Here is a 17,805-nt window from a genome sequence, read left to right as displayed (position 1 = left end):
AAAGGAGCATAATAGGTCCCCTTTAATGTTATCGCATTGGACTAAAATGTACTGACTTTGCTCACAGAGGGTATAACTACTTCCCAACATTTTTTGGATAATTTTCCCCTCATCTTGTTACACTTGTAATGTTCTTGGTCAAAAATGTCCAGCCTACAAAAAATAGCTTATAAATTGCTCGTTATGCTGTCACCAAATATTGGATTCAATCTTTTTGTCAACTTGTTTTCTTTCAATTAGGACAGGATTTGTATTTATTTTTGAAACTGACTGATTGTAAGCATCATTGATCTGTACTGTATGTCAGAGATCATTCAGGCCACGTACACACAGCAGCTACATTCGGTTGTCAGTTCACCTTTTAGTGCTTAATCGCGTTCTGTACACACACAGTTCAGTAAAATAAGGGAGTGACAACCGCATTCTACAACCGAATTAACTCCCGAAAAATACAGGTAGTGACAACCGCATTTACAGAAATTCTATGCAGTTTGTATGGAACCGAACTGAACAACTAGTTGTTAATTACGTTTTTTAACGTTCATCGGAGACTTGTCTTTCTTCTGTATGAGCCGGTGAATCACAGGGAAAGCACGAGCCTTGACTCATTCGTGTTGCCAGACCTTGCTAGAAAAATCAGCGAACAAGAATAAGCCCATAATAAACCGAAATAAATATAAATGCTTTATGCTGAAAATAAGACCAAAATATCGTGATTCATGTCTGCTCACTTTAATAACTCAACAAACCCGTTCGCTTTATGAGACGAAAACAACAACAACAACAACAAGCCCAAAAACGCTTATAATGAGTAATCATGGCAACACAGAAAGAGCGCGCTCTGTGTGAAACAGGCTGTACAAGCACAAACAAAACACGACGCCTCCGTCGGCTGTGTTAGTGTGTTTAGTTAAACTGCTGAAAATAACGAGTGTTTTGTCACTGTAATATTACTTTGGTCAAAATAACGGATACCAAACACGTGAGACGCCAGAACGTCGCTATGGTTTCCAAGCTGTCAATCATTGGAGTTTCGAGAGTGAGTCCTGTTCTGTACACACATGTAACGATAATTTAGGGGATTCACTCCCGCATTTAAATGCGGTTGTCACTCCTGAAACTTACAGTGTGTACGTGGCCTCAGTGTCTTACAGTGAGGAAGAGTCCGTGCTCAGTTCAGACACCTTTGCATTGTTGATCACCTGACTGGACGGAGGTATCAGCTAGCAGCAAGTCAGCAGGATTGAGGACTTTGTGTGTGTGTATGTTTAGGCCAGAACTAGGAGTCATTGTGCTTACTGGATGCCTCTGAAATCCTGCCTGTGTGACTTTTATTTCACCTTCAGAACTGTTGCTATTATTCAGCTTTTTATGTCCTGTCTCACTCATTATTATAATTATGCCTGATAGAAATTTCTAAATCTATTAAAAATGAAGAAATTCATTAAAAATGAATAATTTTAATAGCAAAGAGGTTAGTCCATCATGTAAAGAGGTTAGCGAATCATAAAGGTCCTTTACGTATTTAAGTCTTAAAGGGGTCCTATTACGCTTATAAACTTTTTTTTTGTTGTTGTAATGTTGCTGTTTGAGCATGAAAAAGGTCTGCAAAGTTACAAAGCACAAATTTACTCCAAAGGGAGTTATTCTCTATATCAGTAAGCACTGTTTCTGAACTACCTGAAACGCTTCAATTGTAGTCAATTGAGTTTTCCTCTGGGATTGAACATGTCACAATATTCCTCATTTAAATAATTCCCACCCAAGGCATACGCAAATAAAGTTGTGAAGCTTGGTTGAGTTGCATTAGTAGTGTGTTAAAGCTTGCAGTTATGGTAATGGGTGTAAGTAGTTGACCAATCACAACACATTGATGCAGCCGACCAATCAGAACACTTTGCGGTTTTCGGAAGGAGGGGCTTCATAGAGACAGGAACTAAACAGAGCATTACTGACAGACTGGGAAGAAAGGTGCTGCAACAATGTAAAATATGTGAAAAATTATGTTTTTTGAACATTCAAGCATGAAAACCTATTCTAGAAGACACTCAAAACAAAATAAAGACTTAATAGGCATAATAGGTCCTATTGAAAAACAGAACACAAGCAGATTAATTCTAAGGGTCAGTAAAAAGGTGGAAAACTATTCTGTGCGACAAAATTAGCTGTTTTTAGTGCAAGAAACCTTGCATAACTAACTTCAAGTTTTTTTATAAATAAGGAGAAAGAAACTCCCTTAAGGAGACACAGACAATAAAAAGCTCATGTTCACACGAATGTGGAGGAAAGCAGAGCTGCTTTTCAAACTCAACTCTATTCAACAGAGATATCCATGGCAACCAGCTGCAATCTGCAGCCTTGATCTACATGATGAGAAAGAATTCCTGCCCAGAGCAGATGACTTGGTTCCGCTGTCTCCCTCTACAAGAGTTGTGCTTTCAGAGAATCCTGCAAAAGATATTATCCAAACGTTTAGTTTGAAAGGATCCAAATGATTAAATACACCACACACACACACACACACACACACACACAAAGGAAACAATAGACTCATAATATATCTAATATCTCACATTAATGATAAAATAAATAAAACAGAACATTTAAAATAAAAAAGGTAACATTATTTCATTAGGTAAAGTAAAAACTTTTAACTCGAGTTTGCTCATAAAAAGTACAACTGCATTTTAAAAACATTAATTTTTATCTTTTACTGCACATACACAGGGAAGTGAACAAATACACGTTTAACATATTAAAACATTTGTGTATGATCAGAATGCAGATTTTATGAAGAAAACCATTAAGTTTAATACAGGTCATTTTGACCCCCTTTATGCATTCATGTAGGTTTTTTTTTGGTTTGTACATTCTAAGGACCATCGAGACACTTAAAATATACTTGTAAACTTTGAAGTACACTGCAAGTGCAGATTTAATACAATTAAGCGCGCTTCTTTTTTTTGCCAGGGTACTGTTTGAAATGTATATTGTTGCATTATGTGCCGTTTTTTAAATAGTACACAGTATACATTGCCCAGTATGCAGTTAGCAGTATGCTATTATTTCATTTTAAACATAGCCACAGACTCATTCCCCCTCTGTATTTCTGGCAGAGCATGCTGGGTAGTTGAGTTCATGTGAGGCTACATGGTGGCCGTTGCTGGCCTACTTCACCTGACAACAATGGGGAGAGGGAAGAGGCTACAAATCTCATAATCCACCGTGACTCTGAACCTGGGATGATTAAAAAACCAAGCCTGAATAATGCACTCTGCTTTAAATATACAATCACAACCCAAATACTCCTAATGGGCTCACCAGAGAGACAGCGAGGGGAAAAAATAATAATAATAAAAAAAAAAAACCCAGAAGAAATGAAACTGGAGCAAACATTTTGGCAGAGCTAAATCTGCTCAGGGTGGATAGAGAAGGACAGACCTGAGCAGCTTTGTCTTTAAACATCACTTTAGTTATTCTCATATGTTGCGACATATGAGAAACATGATGACTGGCAAGATAACATGATTATAATAAGATGCATAGTAAGAATTTAAAACTTTTTATTGTGGATTCTTGCATATGTGTATATACTATTGACACACACACAAACACATACTTGCACAAACAGGTCAGAGACAAATAAGAATATCCAAAATTAATAACAGAAAAATATATATATATATAACTATAAAAATGTCATAAATAGAAATAGACTTTCCATAGAAGAAAGTATGTATATTCATATAAAACGTTGAAGGTTTTTTTTTTTTTTTTTTTTTTTCTGTTAATGCACACTATCATTTTTTTTTTTTTAAAGAAATTAATACTTTACTTCAGCAGATATGTTTTAAATTCATCAAAAGTGACAGTAAAGACATTTATATTGTTACAAACTTTCTACTAGTTTCCACAAATATATTAAGCAGCACAACTGTTTTCAACATTGATAATAATAAGAAATGTGTCTTGGGCAGCAAATCAGCATATTAGAGTGATTTTTGAAGGATCATGTGACACTGAAGACTGGACTAATGATGCTGAAAATTCAGCTTTGCCAACATAAGAAGAAATTACATTTTAAACATTTGTTTTAAATTGTAATAATATTTGACAATATTATTGTTTTAAATGTATTTTTGATCAAATAATTGTGGCCTTGGTAAGCATGACTTCTTTCATAAACATTTAAAAAATCTTACTTTAAACCCTTTGACATTTGGCAACCTGGACTAACCTTTCAATGTCATAAAGAGATCAAATGATCGTATATTTGAAAGAAAGTCACCTCCTATTTGTGTTCTCATTTTTCTTTAATCTCCCCCAAAATAAGCTGTGGTAGCATTCACTCTTTCGAGCTATCTCTGAAGCCTGAGTGTCTGTGACGCCTTATCTGTCATGTCAGGTGATATTTTTGAATTAGTAGCTCTGCACCCCTCATTCTTGAGGCTTAAAGACATGTTGGTGAAAAGTCTTACTGCCCTTGAGAGTTATGCTCACAAAGAATGCCTGGCATGTGCCGCTCTGTGGAACAGAAATCAGCTTAACACTGAATAACAGACTTTTGCATTAATATGTGCCTCTCTGATCCCATAGCGCGAGAGAGAGAGAGAGAGAGAGAGAGAGAGAGAGAGAGAGAGAGAGAGAGAGAGAGAGAGCGCTAAGGTGAATTGGGAAATTTTTGGAGTTTAAATCATGTGTACCATATTTGGGACTTTGAAAAAGCATTTGCACAAACTAATGACTAAACTGAGTTGGTTGACCATTGACATATTAGGCTCCCCTGGCAAAATATATTTATTAAGCCAATCCATATTAGATATTAATCCAAATTCCAGTGCTTTACTTGAATCCCGCACATTATCTGTGTGGCCTTTTTACAGAAACCGAAATCTGGGAAAAATCACAATGCCCAGATCCAACAACAGAATAAAAACTTCCATGCCTTTGAGCAAAGTATGGAAGCTTATGAAAGCCTGTTTCTGCCACTGAACAAAAAAATAAAAAAGGTAATTGCAACGTTTTATCTCAGAATTCAGATTATTTTTCTCACAACTGTGAGTTTACATCTCGCAAAACTTACTTCTTTTCTCACGATTGCGAGTTATAATGTCAGAATTGTGAGATATAAACAATGCTATCTCACGACTAATTCGTACGTATTTTACGTATTTTAATTCGTACAAATTTCATACAAACTCACTCGTACGAATTTACAAGATTTGTCTAAACCCCAGTGACGGGTAAGTTTAGGGGCGGAGTTAGGGGTAGGTCATTTGTATGAATTCATGCGAATTTGGCAACTCGTAAAATATGTACGATTTAGCAAAAAACGTACAAATTTGTATGAGTGAGGTTGTACAAATTCGTACGAATTAGCTACCTCGTAAAATATGTACGAATTGCCATGAGTCAAGTCAAGTCAAGTCAAGTCAAGTCACCTTTATTTATATAGCGCTTTTTACAATGTAGATTGTGTCAAAGCAGCTTTACATTGATAACTGGTACATTATTTGGCTGCACAGCAGCTCTTAAAAGAATAGTGTCAATGCAGGCAGATCAAAGCACTGTTGAATATCAAATGTCAAGTCAAATGTCAGAGATCGAGTTGGATATAAAGTCAGAATTGCTAAATATAAACTTACAATTCTGACTTTTTTCTTACAATTCTGACTTTTTTCTCACAATTGCGAGTTTATATCTGGCAATTCTGACTTCTGACTTCAGAATTGTGAGATATAATCTCTTACTTGCGAGTTATAAAGTCAAATTCTGAAGAAAAAAAGACACTTTTTTTCTCAGAATTGCGAGTTTATATCTTGCAATTCTGACTTTATAACAAACAATTGTGACTTTATATCACAATTCTGACTTTATAACTCGCAATTCTGACTTTATAACGCCCAATTGCGAGTTTATATCATAAATCTGACTTTATATCTCGCAATTCTGACTTTATAACGCCCAATTGCGAGTTTATATCATAAATCTGACTTTATATCTCGCAATTCTGACTTTGTAACTCGCACTTGTGAGTTTATATCTCGCAGTTCTGACTTTATAACACCCAATTGTGAGTTTATATCACAAATCTGACTTTATAACTCGCAATTCTGACTTTATAATACCCAATTGCGAGTTTATATCACAAATCTGACTTTATAACTCAATTGCAAGTTTATATCACGAAATTCTGAGAAAACAAAGACTTTGCAAGAAAAATGTCAGAATTGTGAGATGAAAAGCAATTACCTTTTTTTTATTTTTTTACTCAGTGAAAACTGAATAAAAAGGCAATTGTGATTTTTTTGTCTCACAATTCTGATTTTTTCTCCTCAGAACTGCATGATAGAATCTCCCAATTGTGACTTATAAAGTCAGACTCTTTTTTTCTTCAGAATTGGACTTTATAACTCGCAATTGTGAGTTTATATCGTGAGTTAATTTCAACAATCCTCATTAAAGATCAGGGCATTTAAGGAGGTCATCATCCAGGAGGTAAACAGGACAGATGTGACAGTTTGTCAATATATATATTCATTTGAGTCCTGCATGTTATCCATGTGACCTTTTTACAGAAATCAGGGTAAAATTGCAATGCCCAGATCCCACAACATAATAAAAACCTCCATGCCTTTGAGCAAACAATTGAGGGACTGAATGGATTCACCCCCTAGCAACCAGTGACAGGGCTATCTCCCTCCCAGTGCATGCTGGGTAACAGTTTTGGGCACATTCAGGTGTCAGCAGATCTCTGTTGTTGGACGTCAGCGCCGATATTTCATGGCATGACAGCACGTCCCTTCACACAGCAACCTCCAAAGGCCGACTTCAGCTGGACATGACGAGATGTGTCACACCGCATGACCAGCGCAGTCTGGAGACGGGGACAAAGCCTGCATCATAATGTTTCAGGGCACACAGAGATGATAAACCCCATGGTCAGGCTGGAAGCCTACAGTGTGATCGTTTGATTGATGTGTCAGTCAAAGCCGAGGTTGACAAGAGAGCATTTCAGCTCAGATATCCTGTCGTCTGCAGTATAATTTCCATTGGGAAGGGTTATTGGCTGCTGGTTGTTAAGGCTTTGGGCTGGTAGTTCAAATGTAGCAGCTTTAATCTGCGTTAGGCATGTTGACGGCAGAGTTACTAAGAGAATGCTGTCATCGCCGTACCCTTGAGCGGGGCACTTAAAGTGAGGTTGCTCCAGGAGAACCGTTCTTGCAAAGTGTGCTGTAAATGGCTTTGGATGAAAAGCCTCTGCTAAATGACAAAAAATGTTCTGCAGTTCCTGAGAAACATTGTGGAACCGTCTATGTCCACCACTTTAAAATTTAATTCATTTATTGGGCAATCATAGGAGTGTCCACAATAAAGTAGGAAAAACCTTTTCAAAATTGAATTTAAAACACATGTGCCAATTCATAGAAATGTTATGTTGTTTTTTTTTGTAACATTTTTGCTTTTATACCATTGATAAAAAGTTTAAATTAAATTTTAATTACTTTAATGTCATATGGTCTAACCATCAAATAATGATATTTTCCATATTTTCTTTACACATTGAATACATGTGATATACTACATCAAACATTTTACAACCTAAAAATACTGATATTTTAAACCCCTTAAACCCTTTATTGACCTTAACACACCTCATGAGGGTATATATATATATTCATATATATACGAATACCACCACCACTACCACTGAAAAATAGTATACTTGTGTTTCCTTTGATAAGCTGAGCCGCTCTGAGACTGCCATGCCTCTGGGGGTCTTTGGTAAACCCGTTTCCATGCACGTCTCTGGCCGTTTAGGTTTGGGAACATGTAACAACATTAGTGGCGAGTCCTTGTCACCCTGATGTCTCTGTTGGGTATCAATCAGAGAAGCGGGGGAGGGTCTGGCATGTGTGTTTAATGTATGTGGTAGCTGATGGATCACCCTTGTGTCACTGCGTTAGTCTTCTGGCGTCGCCTCTTCCAGCGGTTCTCCATAACAAACCAGCACTGGCCTTCTTCTCCTCTCACAGAACGAGATAATCGACATGGCCACAGATGGATACAGCGCACACACATTTATACACACGTGATGTGCAAATATAATCACATTGATTGGCGTAAGTGTAGCCTTTGGGTGTCTGAGCACCATTAAAACTATTACAGATATGGTCAACATCAATATGCAAAAGTAATATTTTAGACAACAGATGAAAGACTAAATCCAGATTAGCTCTGAATTAGTGATCATAAATATTTTGGTAACACTTTACAGTAAGGTTATATTCATTAACATGAGTTAAGGCATTCATTATCATTTATGACTATATTGCTGATGATTTATGTTAGCATTAAATAATGGTAACATTTGCAACTTTAAAAATGTATTAGAAATGATCATTAGCCAAGATTAAAGTATAGTTCGCCCCAAAAATTCTGTCATCATTTACTCATGTTCCAAACCTGTATGAATTTCTTTCTCCCGAAGAACAGAAAAGAATACGGAGACCCGCACATGACATGCAAGAAAAAAAAATTAAATTGCGCGCACGATTTACTAATTCTTTCCCTCGATTTACTAAATCGTGCGCACGATTTATAAATCGAGGGAACGAAATAGTAAATCGAGGGAATGAAATAGTTAATCGTGCACACATTTTAGTAAATCGAAGGAACGAATTAATAAATTGTGCGCATGATTTAGCCTACTATTTTTTTCCTGCATGTCATGTCCGGGGCTCTGTAAAAGAAAGATTTGTTGAGTGTTGAAGATTTTTTTTTGTCCAAATTAAGAGTGGGGTAAATGGGGACCAAAACAACACAGGACTTTACTGACTTTCATTGTTGTCAGGAGTGCATGTAGTAAATATCTACAAAGACACAAGTGATGCAGAATGAACAATAACAATCAACTTTTAATGAGAACAAAGATAACTCAGGCACTACACTTGAATATAACATTAACGAGAGACAAAGAACAGAGGAGAATTGAGGGCTTAAATACACAAAGGAATATCATCAACCACACAGGGAACAGGCGAGATCTAATTTAAAACCAAGACAACTAATGGATGACTTGAACACATGCAAATACAGACAATGAAAACTAAGACTAGAAACTAAACAAGACAGAGAAACTAAACATGACTATGAAAATTGTATGGAAAACAAAACAACAGAGGACCTTGCTGACTTCATTGTATGGGCAAACAAAAACACAGGACCTTACTGACTTGTGTGGGCAAAAACAAACAAACAAACAAACAAACAAACAAAACAAAACAAAACACAAAACACAGAACCTTACTGACTTTCATTGTGTGGGCAAACAAAAACACAGGACCTTACTGACTTGTGTGGGCAAAAACAAACAAACAAACAAACAAACAAACAAAAAACACAGGACCTTACTGACTTTCATTGTATGGGTAAACAAAACTAAACTAAACAAAAACAAAACAAAAAACAAAACAAAAAAAACCCAAACAAAACAATACAACACAGGACCTTACTTATTTTCATTGTGTGGGCAAACAAAAACGCAGGACCTTACTGACTTGTGTGGGCAAAAACAAACAAACAAACAAACAAACAAACACACAAACAAACAAACACAGGACCTTACTGACTTTCATTGTATGGGTAAACAAAACTAAACCAAAACAAAACAAAACAATACAACACAGGACCTTACTGACTTTCATTGTGTGGGCAAACAAAACAAAACAAAACAAAACAAAACAACACAACACAACACAACACAGGCCCTTACTGACTTTCATTGTATAGGTAAACAAAATAAAACAAAACAACACAGGACCTTGCTGACTTCATTGTATGGGAAAACTAAACTAAACTAAAACAAAACAAAACAAAACAATACAAAACAGGACCTTGCTGAATTCATTGTATTGGGATAACAAAACTAAACTAAAACAAAACAAAACAAAACAAAACACAGGACCTTACTGACTTTCATTGTGTCGGCAAAACAAAACAAAACAAAAAAACCCACAGGGCCTTACTGATGTTCATTGTATGGGCAAACAAAACAAAACAAAACAAAACTAAACAAAACAAAACAATACAACACAGGACCTTTCTGACTATCATTGTACGGGCAAACAAAACTAAACTAAAACAAAACAAACAAAACAATACAACACAGAACCTTACTGAATTTAATTTTGTGGGCAAACAAAACTAAAACAAAACAAAACAAAACAAAACAACCCACAGCATAATTAAGCATGAATCTGTACTTGTATTTTGACTTTTACAATGTATCTTGACATAAAAAAAAATCATCTGGGAATTGTATTATTTTATTTTAATAAAGAGAATTCTCACCATTAGTTTGGTGTTACTCTATCTCTCACTTCTCAGCACAAGAAAATGAATTTGATGTTGCGATATGTGCTGATAATATGAAGCTGTCTCAAACACTCCTGTTTGGAGTGAGCTGTCACAAAGAGACTCAACAGGAGTTACTGTGCCTTCATAAATCCAGTCTTGTGTGCTGGTCGGGGGCTATTATCTTATTGATTGTTTATTTTCATTAGGGCTTGGTCAGGGAGGGGACCAAGAAATCACCCATAAATCCTTGCATAAGAGGTTGTAATTCAAAGGCTTTGCAGCCCCTCCACCCTCTGAAAGGCCAGCTGTCACCTGAGGTCTGCTTTGGAGAGCAACAGGGATATTTGGTCAGTTCACTTGCTTGGGTTTAAGCTGCATTCACAAGACGTTTCTTGTTTAAGCTGAAAAAAAAGCTCAAAAATCTATCACCTCATTGAATCTCACCTTGGATTGGAAATGTAACCCAATAAAACATGATTTACAGTGGCTGCTTTAACCCCAGCCATCCATCCTCAGAGATGGAGAAGCTTTGACAACTACATCACTAGCTACGTTTACATAGACACCTTGTGTTTCATCAATCGGAATGAATTCATTCTGAATGATGAATAAAAACATAGTGTTTACATGAACACTAAATAAAGTGTTCAGGCTGATATGCGTGATTATATGTCACAAGCTTAAAATCAGAATTGATTTTTTGACATGCGCACACTGCACAAATATACAGAGTTTCCCACTGAGCATACTGTTCTCCTGCATTGCGTCTTTTCTTTGTTTTAAAGAGCAGACTTGATATATATCTATTTTAGGTCCTAATTAGGAGAAGACAAGCACATGAAACTTTGTGCCATGCTGCTTATATTTATCAAGCAGTAAAAACAACCATTCCTGCATCCAAAACAAGGCGTCTGTGGATGGAAGTCTGAAACAAGGACTGGTGGGATGTTGTCCTGCTCCACTTCACAGACGATGAGTGGAAGGAAAATTTTAGAATTACACGACAGTCATTTATGACACTTCATTCAACAACAACATGTCCTGGCATTCCTCATGTCATTACGTCATTGCATATGCTCAGAATGTTCCCGTTTCAGTTTTCAATCCGATCCAGTGTTTACATGCCCTTTCGATCAAGGTTTAAACCACCTCTTACAATCCAAATGAAATTTTAATCGGATTTGGCCAATTCATTCTGATTGACGTGGTTACATGTGACTTTTTTATTCTGACTGTGCCAGTAGTCTGATTGCAATCAGATTATTAGGATCCATGTAAACGCAGCTACTGATATGTTCAACAGTTTAGCAGTTTAGCTCCATTTTAGCTAGTGTGTTTAAAATAGAATTTGGTATGAAAATGGCAAAAAGGGACATTAATCGATTCATCCATCGATCAATCAATTGATCAATCAATCAACCAATCAATCAATCAATCAATCAATCAATCAATCAATCAATCAATCAAACAATCAATCAATCAATCAATCAATCAATCAATCAATCTCACCCAAGAAGCTGGTATATGCTATTTACATAGAACAAGCAGTTTAATCATTTTATTTTTTATTTAATTTTACTAAATTTTATATTTAGAATTCATATTTGTTATGCTATCTGTTTTGTGTTCTTTTGCTATTGTTATGATGACTAGATGGATGTCTTCGTTGTGCTGCCGTATCGAGTCTTTTGTGCATGAAATGCCTTTCTAAGAAACATCTCTCAAGTTAAAAGAAGTTTTTTAAACAATTATAGACCCTGCCTAAATACCAAAGTATACTTCGACTATCCCTGCAACGTAATTTTCGTCATCTGGAGGGTCCGTAGACATCTGCACACATTGTCCGCGTGCAGCCCAATTTTTGTGACCGTGCAGACAGTCTGCATACAAGAGCACATGAGCAAGGTGAATGTTGAGACAGAAGAGTCCACTAGGTGGCAATATGTTCAGTTGTGATGTACTGTGCAGTAGTCGAAGAAGAGTGCGTATAGAAAAAACGATAAACAAAGCAGCATATCCTTCTTCATTGTTTTAGTTTTGGTTCTTGTTCCAAACTTTGGCTGCATCCAAAAACGCATAGTGAGCAAAAAACAGTATTTGACCAAAAAAAGTTTGTCCGAATTCACAGTACGCATAAAAGAGCAGGCAAAAATCACCTGGATGACCTATTACTTCCGGCGAGATTCTGAAGCGTGCATATGATAGACACTTTACTATCCCATGAGGCCACAGGAGAGGATTTGTGAATGGCAGTGAAGCGACGCAACTGACGCTGGTAGGTCACATGATAATGACAGCATGGCAAATTTAGTACGTCTGGATTACATTCATACTACACACACTCATACTATATAGAACATACTTTTTAGCGGTCATGAAGTAATAACTTATTCAAAATAAGTACCTACTCAAGAGAGTATGCAATTTCGGATGCAGCTTTTGCATGCAGTGGCGGATCACTTTTCTTCTTCTATCCTTCAGAGCGAATGTCCTCTAAATAACATGACTCAGTGCTGCCCTCTGACATCTGGTAGAGTATAAAAAAGCTGTTGTACTGCGAATGTGTTGAACGCGTCCATCTGCGCTCTTCCACGGTTGAGTATACTTTGAAAGCTGTACGCAAGACAGATAGGAACACAGAAAATGAAGTATAACCGGGCCTTAAGGAGCCATTTACACAGATTTTCATAGTTAAAACATGAGATGCAGGTCAGTGGAATGGAAAAAAAAAAAGCAAAATCTTGAACTTGAGCGCCAGGGTTCTTAGAACGCTGTTTCAGGCACAAGAGGCTGCAACATACGTGAGACACAAGCACAAAGGTCAAACACATCTGTCTAGCGCATTTTTACATGTGAAAAAAATAAAAAAAATATTGAAAATCAAAGCAGTGGAATGCAAATGCGTGTTTTGCGTGTGAGTGACCCCTAACTGTTTATATTCTGTCCAATCAAATATTTTTGACTTGTTCTAAAGGCTTATGATGGTAAAGTGCTGAAAATCTCATACACATATACACACAAGACACACATGCATGCACCCAAACTTACACAAACAAGGGTTAAAATGTGTAATCTTGGAAAGCATGTAGATTAAGAAAGAAAAAGGAAACCATGCAGGAGAGAATGAGTGAGTGGTTGTGAATCGTGACGTATCAAGTTGTGACGTCTTAATTAATAATCCATTTAGAAGCACAGCTCAGTCGGGATTAACCCGTGCTGAGTCTTTTCTTGGCACCACAGATATTGACTACCTGTCCTCACATGCCCAGGTGGTGCAGTGATAGTAAAGTGTGCTTGGGCACGAGACAGCTCAAGGGCTAATACGATTGGGTAACATAACAGCAACAACACTGAGTAAGTCATTAAGGTCTGTCTCTTTGACTTCTTAAGGGCTTTCTTTACAGTGTTTCTGCCAGGATTGTTTCTGAACCATGAAACCTCTCGCTCCTATCTTTACGTACGGAGGTCAGAAAGGTCATAGAGGATAACAATAGCGCACAGGAACATAGTAATCAGACACCAGTGTGGAAACCAAAGCAGACCTTTCTATAGGAGACCGTGTCATTCATCTCTATCTATAGTCAGGAACAAGGCCTGGTTGAACAAAGTCCCTTAAATTAAGAAAGCCTTTTGTTTATAATTATAACTAAGGGGTTTCTTAGTTTAAAGAGTTTCATGCAACAAGAATACAGAATTTCCATTTTAGGGTGAACTATCCCATTAAATAAGGACATGTAGAAGAAATGATCAATTATGAATATTTCAGGTCATGGTTACAGATATTTTGATTAAAGCAATTACAAATGAATGAGCTCCATAAAACCTCTGATAGTATTAGGAGTGTGATAAGCAGTTTTTAATGAGCGTATGATGTTCTAATGCAGATGAGTCCATTTCAATTCCCATTTATTGTAGATAAAGCAGGCAGAGTGAGAGTGAGAGAGAATCATGTGACCAGCTGTATTATGACGGCATGTGCAGAGGATTAGAGCAGGAAGATGGGCTTGAACAGCTGCAGTGGGACTGAATGACGACCACTCCTCCAGGTCTCCCTTTAGAGATGCTGGGAGATACAGAGCAAAAGGAGGCTCTCGCTGTGCTGTGCTTTCATTTGTGCAGTTGTTCATTTGTTCAGACACTCAGTCACTATGATATTCCAGCTATCCACTGCAATGTAATTACAACAAAAACAGGAAGTCTCCAAGGAGAACTGCTGACACAAGGGGCTTGCAGAAATTTGAAGGGATTTAATATGTCAGGCTTTATGGAAATTAACCCGCCTTTCACAATGGCTTCTCGAGAGGGGTAAATCTGTTGTACATTTCTATGACATGCATGTTGGGTGGAAAAGCAATATTCAGAGTAAAATTACACAGGAAAATGAGCAAAAAAGAAAAAAAAGACAGCAACTTCAAATTTATGTCATAATCAAGCACAAATTTAATATATAAGCAAGTCCAGTTTAGTCATTTAATGTCAACATAGAATCAAACTTCCCACCTATTTACTTTTGAAATACAAATTATTTAAAAGACAAAAGCTTTTCACCGAAATATCTTGTTTATCTTCCTTAAAATGCCTTAGCCTTTTTAAAAAGTGTTGCTAATAATTAATGCATTATTTCAGGGACAATTCATGTTAAAGTTAAAAACATTATGGAAATAATAACAAACAAATATATATAGGATGGAACCATGTCCAAAACACCTCACAGAACATGGTTTCATGTCCAAAACACACGGTAGTACCCTAACCCTAGTAGTTAGTATACCACTTAGTAGGTTGTGGATTTGAAAGAGTTAAAAAAACAAAACAAACAAAAACAACAACAACAAAAAAAATGGAAAAGACCTTAGAGACCATCTAGTAACACTAGCACCCACCAAAAGATCTAACTCTGATAGTTTTAGGAGTGTGAGATGTAGAGTTGCAAATGATTTGATCTTATCATCCAATCAAGGTTGTCTCTCTATTAGTGTTACTGGATCTTAGTGCCGCATTTGATACTATTGACCACACCATTCTTTTGAATAGACTCGGAAATTGCGTTGGCATTACTTGAATTGCATTGGAATGGTTCAAATCATATGTCAATTTGTAGCAATATATGAAGAGTAAAGGAATGAAGTTCAGTATGGAGTACCGCAAGGCTCAGTACTAGGACCATTGCTTTTCACATAGTAACACAATAGCACCCATCAGAACACCCTTTAAATGGCCCTGAAGCCATTCAGTTGTCTTTAGCAACCACTTAGTAACACTATAGTAACATCCAGAACAACATAGCAACACTAAATCCACTCAGAACACCTTGACAACCACCTACCAAACCACTCAGAAAATTTTAGAAACTATCTAGCATCACCAACACCTCTCTAGTTTTCCTAGCAACCATCTGAACACCCAAACTTTCAAACATTCCCCAAACATTCAAACTGTTTATATTACATTGTTTTGATAAATAAACAAGTATTTTCTTGAAAAATGGATGTTTATTCCTGTTGATTCAAAGATCAAATATCCTGTTTTAAGGATATAGTATACTAAGTGTTGAGGTAATAAAAACATGTTTTGCACCCAAGTTACCATTACAAAAACAATGTGTTGTTGTTATGTCTTTAGCAGGCATTTAGCATTTAGCTAACCACACTTTACACAAGCGTTTCAATATGAGTCCAGTGCCCATAAAGGTACTAAATGATTAGTAAACATTTATAGATAATGAATAGTTTCAACCATTGATATCCTAATGCCTCAAGTGAAGGTGTCTCTCCACCCACTCACATGTTTTCTGTCCTTAGCCAATCAAACACTTAGCTACTTTTTACTATTCAAGAAGCATGAATGGTACAATGAAATGATAATAAGGGAAGTGATATACCTGAATTAGTCACATTCTGATCCAGACTCTGATCTATCCTCAGAAAGATGTGTCTGGGATAAATGATATACCTTATTAGTATTACTGAATCAGCCTACAAATCATCCTTTACTCAGAGCAGCCTTGGGTTTATCTAAACTAGTAAACTGATAATTACATAAGTAGCTTACTGGTTAGCAACCAAAGTGACTGTTTGTGTTAAAGCCCAAATAGTAAAAAATCCAAATGTCATTTTTCACACATACTGAATTATGACTATACATGTGAACTATACATTTTACTGAATGAATGAACAAATGATTTAAAAAAAAAACTTTTTTTAAAAAAAGCGATACTTTTTAGTTAAAATTATTTTTAAAAATTGCACAGCTTATTCTCTTGGTTTCTGTTCATTATTAAATGTGCCTGCTGGATTATCCTTACCTTCCAGTGGAAAGCTGAAATTATGCAATTTTGAGACATAGTAGGTGTCTTTAACTGGTTTACACTTGTGCAGTAAATCCAGCTTTGCTAGAGATCTTCAGCACTCTTAAGAGGCTCAGGTGCATGTTGTCTAATGAGCACAATCCTGAACAATATCAAGGATTTCCTTTTTGATTGGTTTGGCAAAACAACTAACCAATCGCATCTTACACAACCTAGGACTTAACAGGAGCTTCAATGTCATCTCAAAGTCTCCTAAAAGAGGTAATGCCTTTGATCCCTACATCTTACACAGGAAGATTATGTTACCCCACTGTGAAAAGATGGAGTCTTTAAAGGATGTACTTTGAATGAAGGCCCTGGTGTTGGAGGATGGTGTTGGCTGGAAAAGGCCCACAGGCTTAAGCTTCTCCAAGACATTCTAATCCCCTTGGGCTTGTACCAGTGTTTTGGCAGGTGACTTAAGGCCCGGCCATTGTGCTCCAACGAGATTTGTGGGATTCTAATGAGATTTTACTAGGAAGAGTTGGCAACTGTTTGTTGGAACGAAAGCTAGCTGTCAAAGAAAATGATCTAAAACAGATGGAGTGAGTCTTTAAACAATTTTTATTAACTGGTAAAAGGAGCTGCCTCATTCACTTAACTGGCACCTTCTTTGTCCTCTTCCTTCTGCTGAGTTTGTTGTATGGAATTTGTTTAAACTTAAATGACCACACACATATCTAAGGATCAGAACATCGCAATCCATCATTTGAGTTTAGGTTTTTTTTTTTTTTTTTTTTTTAAACACAGGTCAATAAGCAATGCCTGAGCAGCCACTCATAACACTGTAGCAACCACCTAGCAACACTACAGCCTCAATCATAGTACCCTAGCAATTTTATAACAAAGTTACAGAACACCTAGTAACACTTTAACACGAAACACTCTAGCAATAGAACACCTTAGCAACCAACTAGCAATGCCAGAACAAACTCTCTGAACACCATGGCAATCACCTAGCAAAACACTATAGTACAAACCAGAACAGCCTAGCAACATCTAAGAAACACCTTAGCAACACCAAAGGACACCATATAAACCACTCAGAACACCTGAGCAACCACCTAGCAGCATTATAGCGATGTCCAAAACACTCTAAC

Source organism: Ctenopharyngodon idella, chromosome 20, assembly GCF_019924925.1.
Source record: "Ctenopharyngodon idella isolate HZGC_01 chromosome 20, HZGC01, whole genome shotgun sequence".
Taxonomy (NCBI): Eukaryota; Metazoa; Chordata; class Actinopteri; order Cypriniformes; family Xenocyprididae; genus Ctenopharyngodon; species Ctenopharyngodon idella.
Note: the sequence above shows the minus strand (reverse complement) of the source record.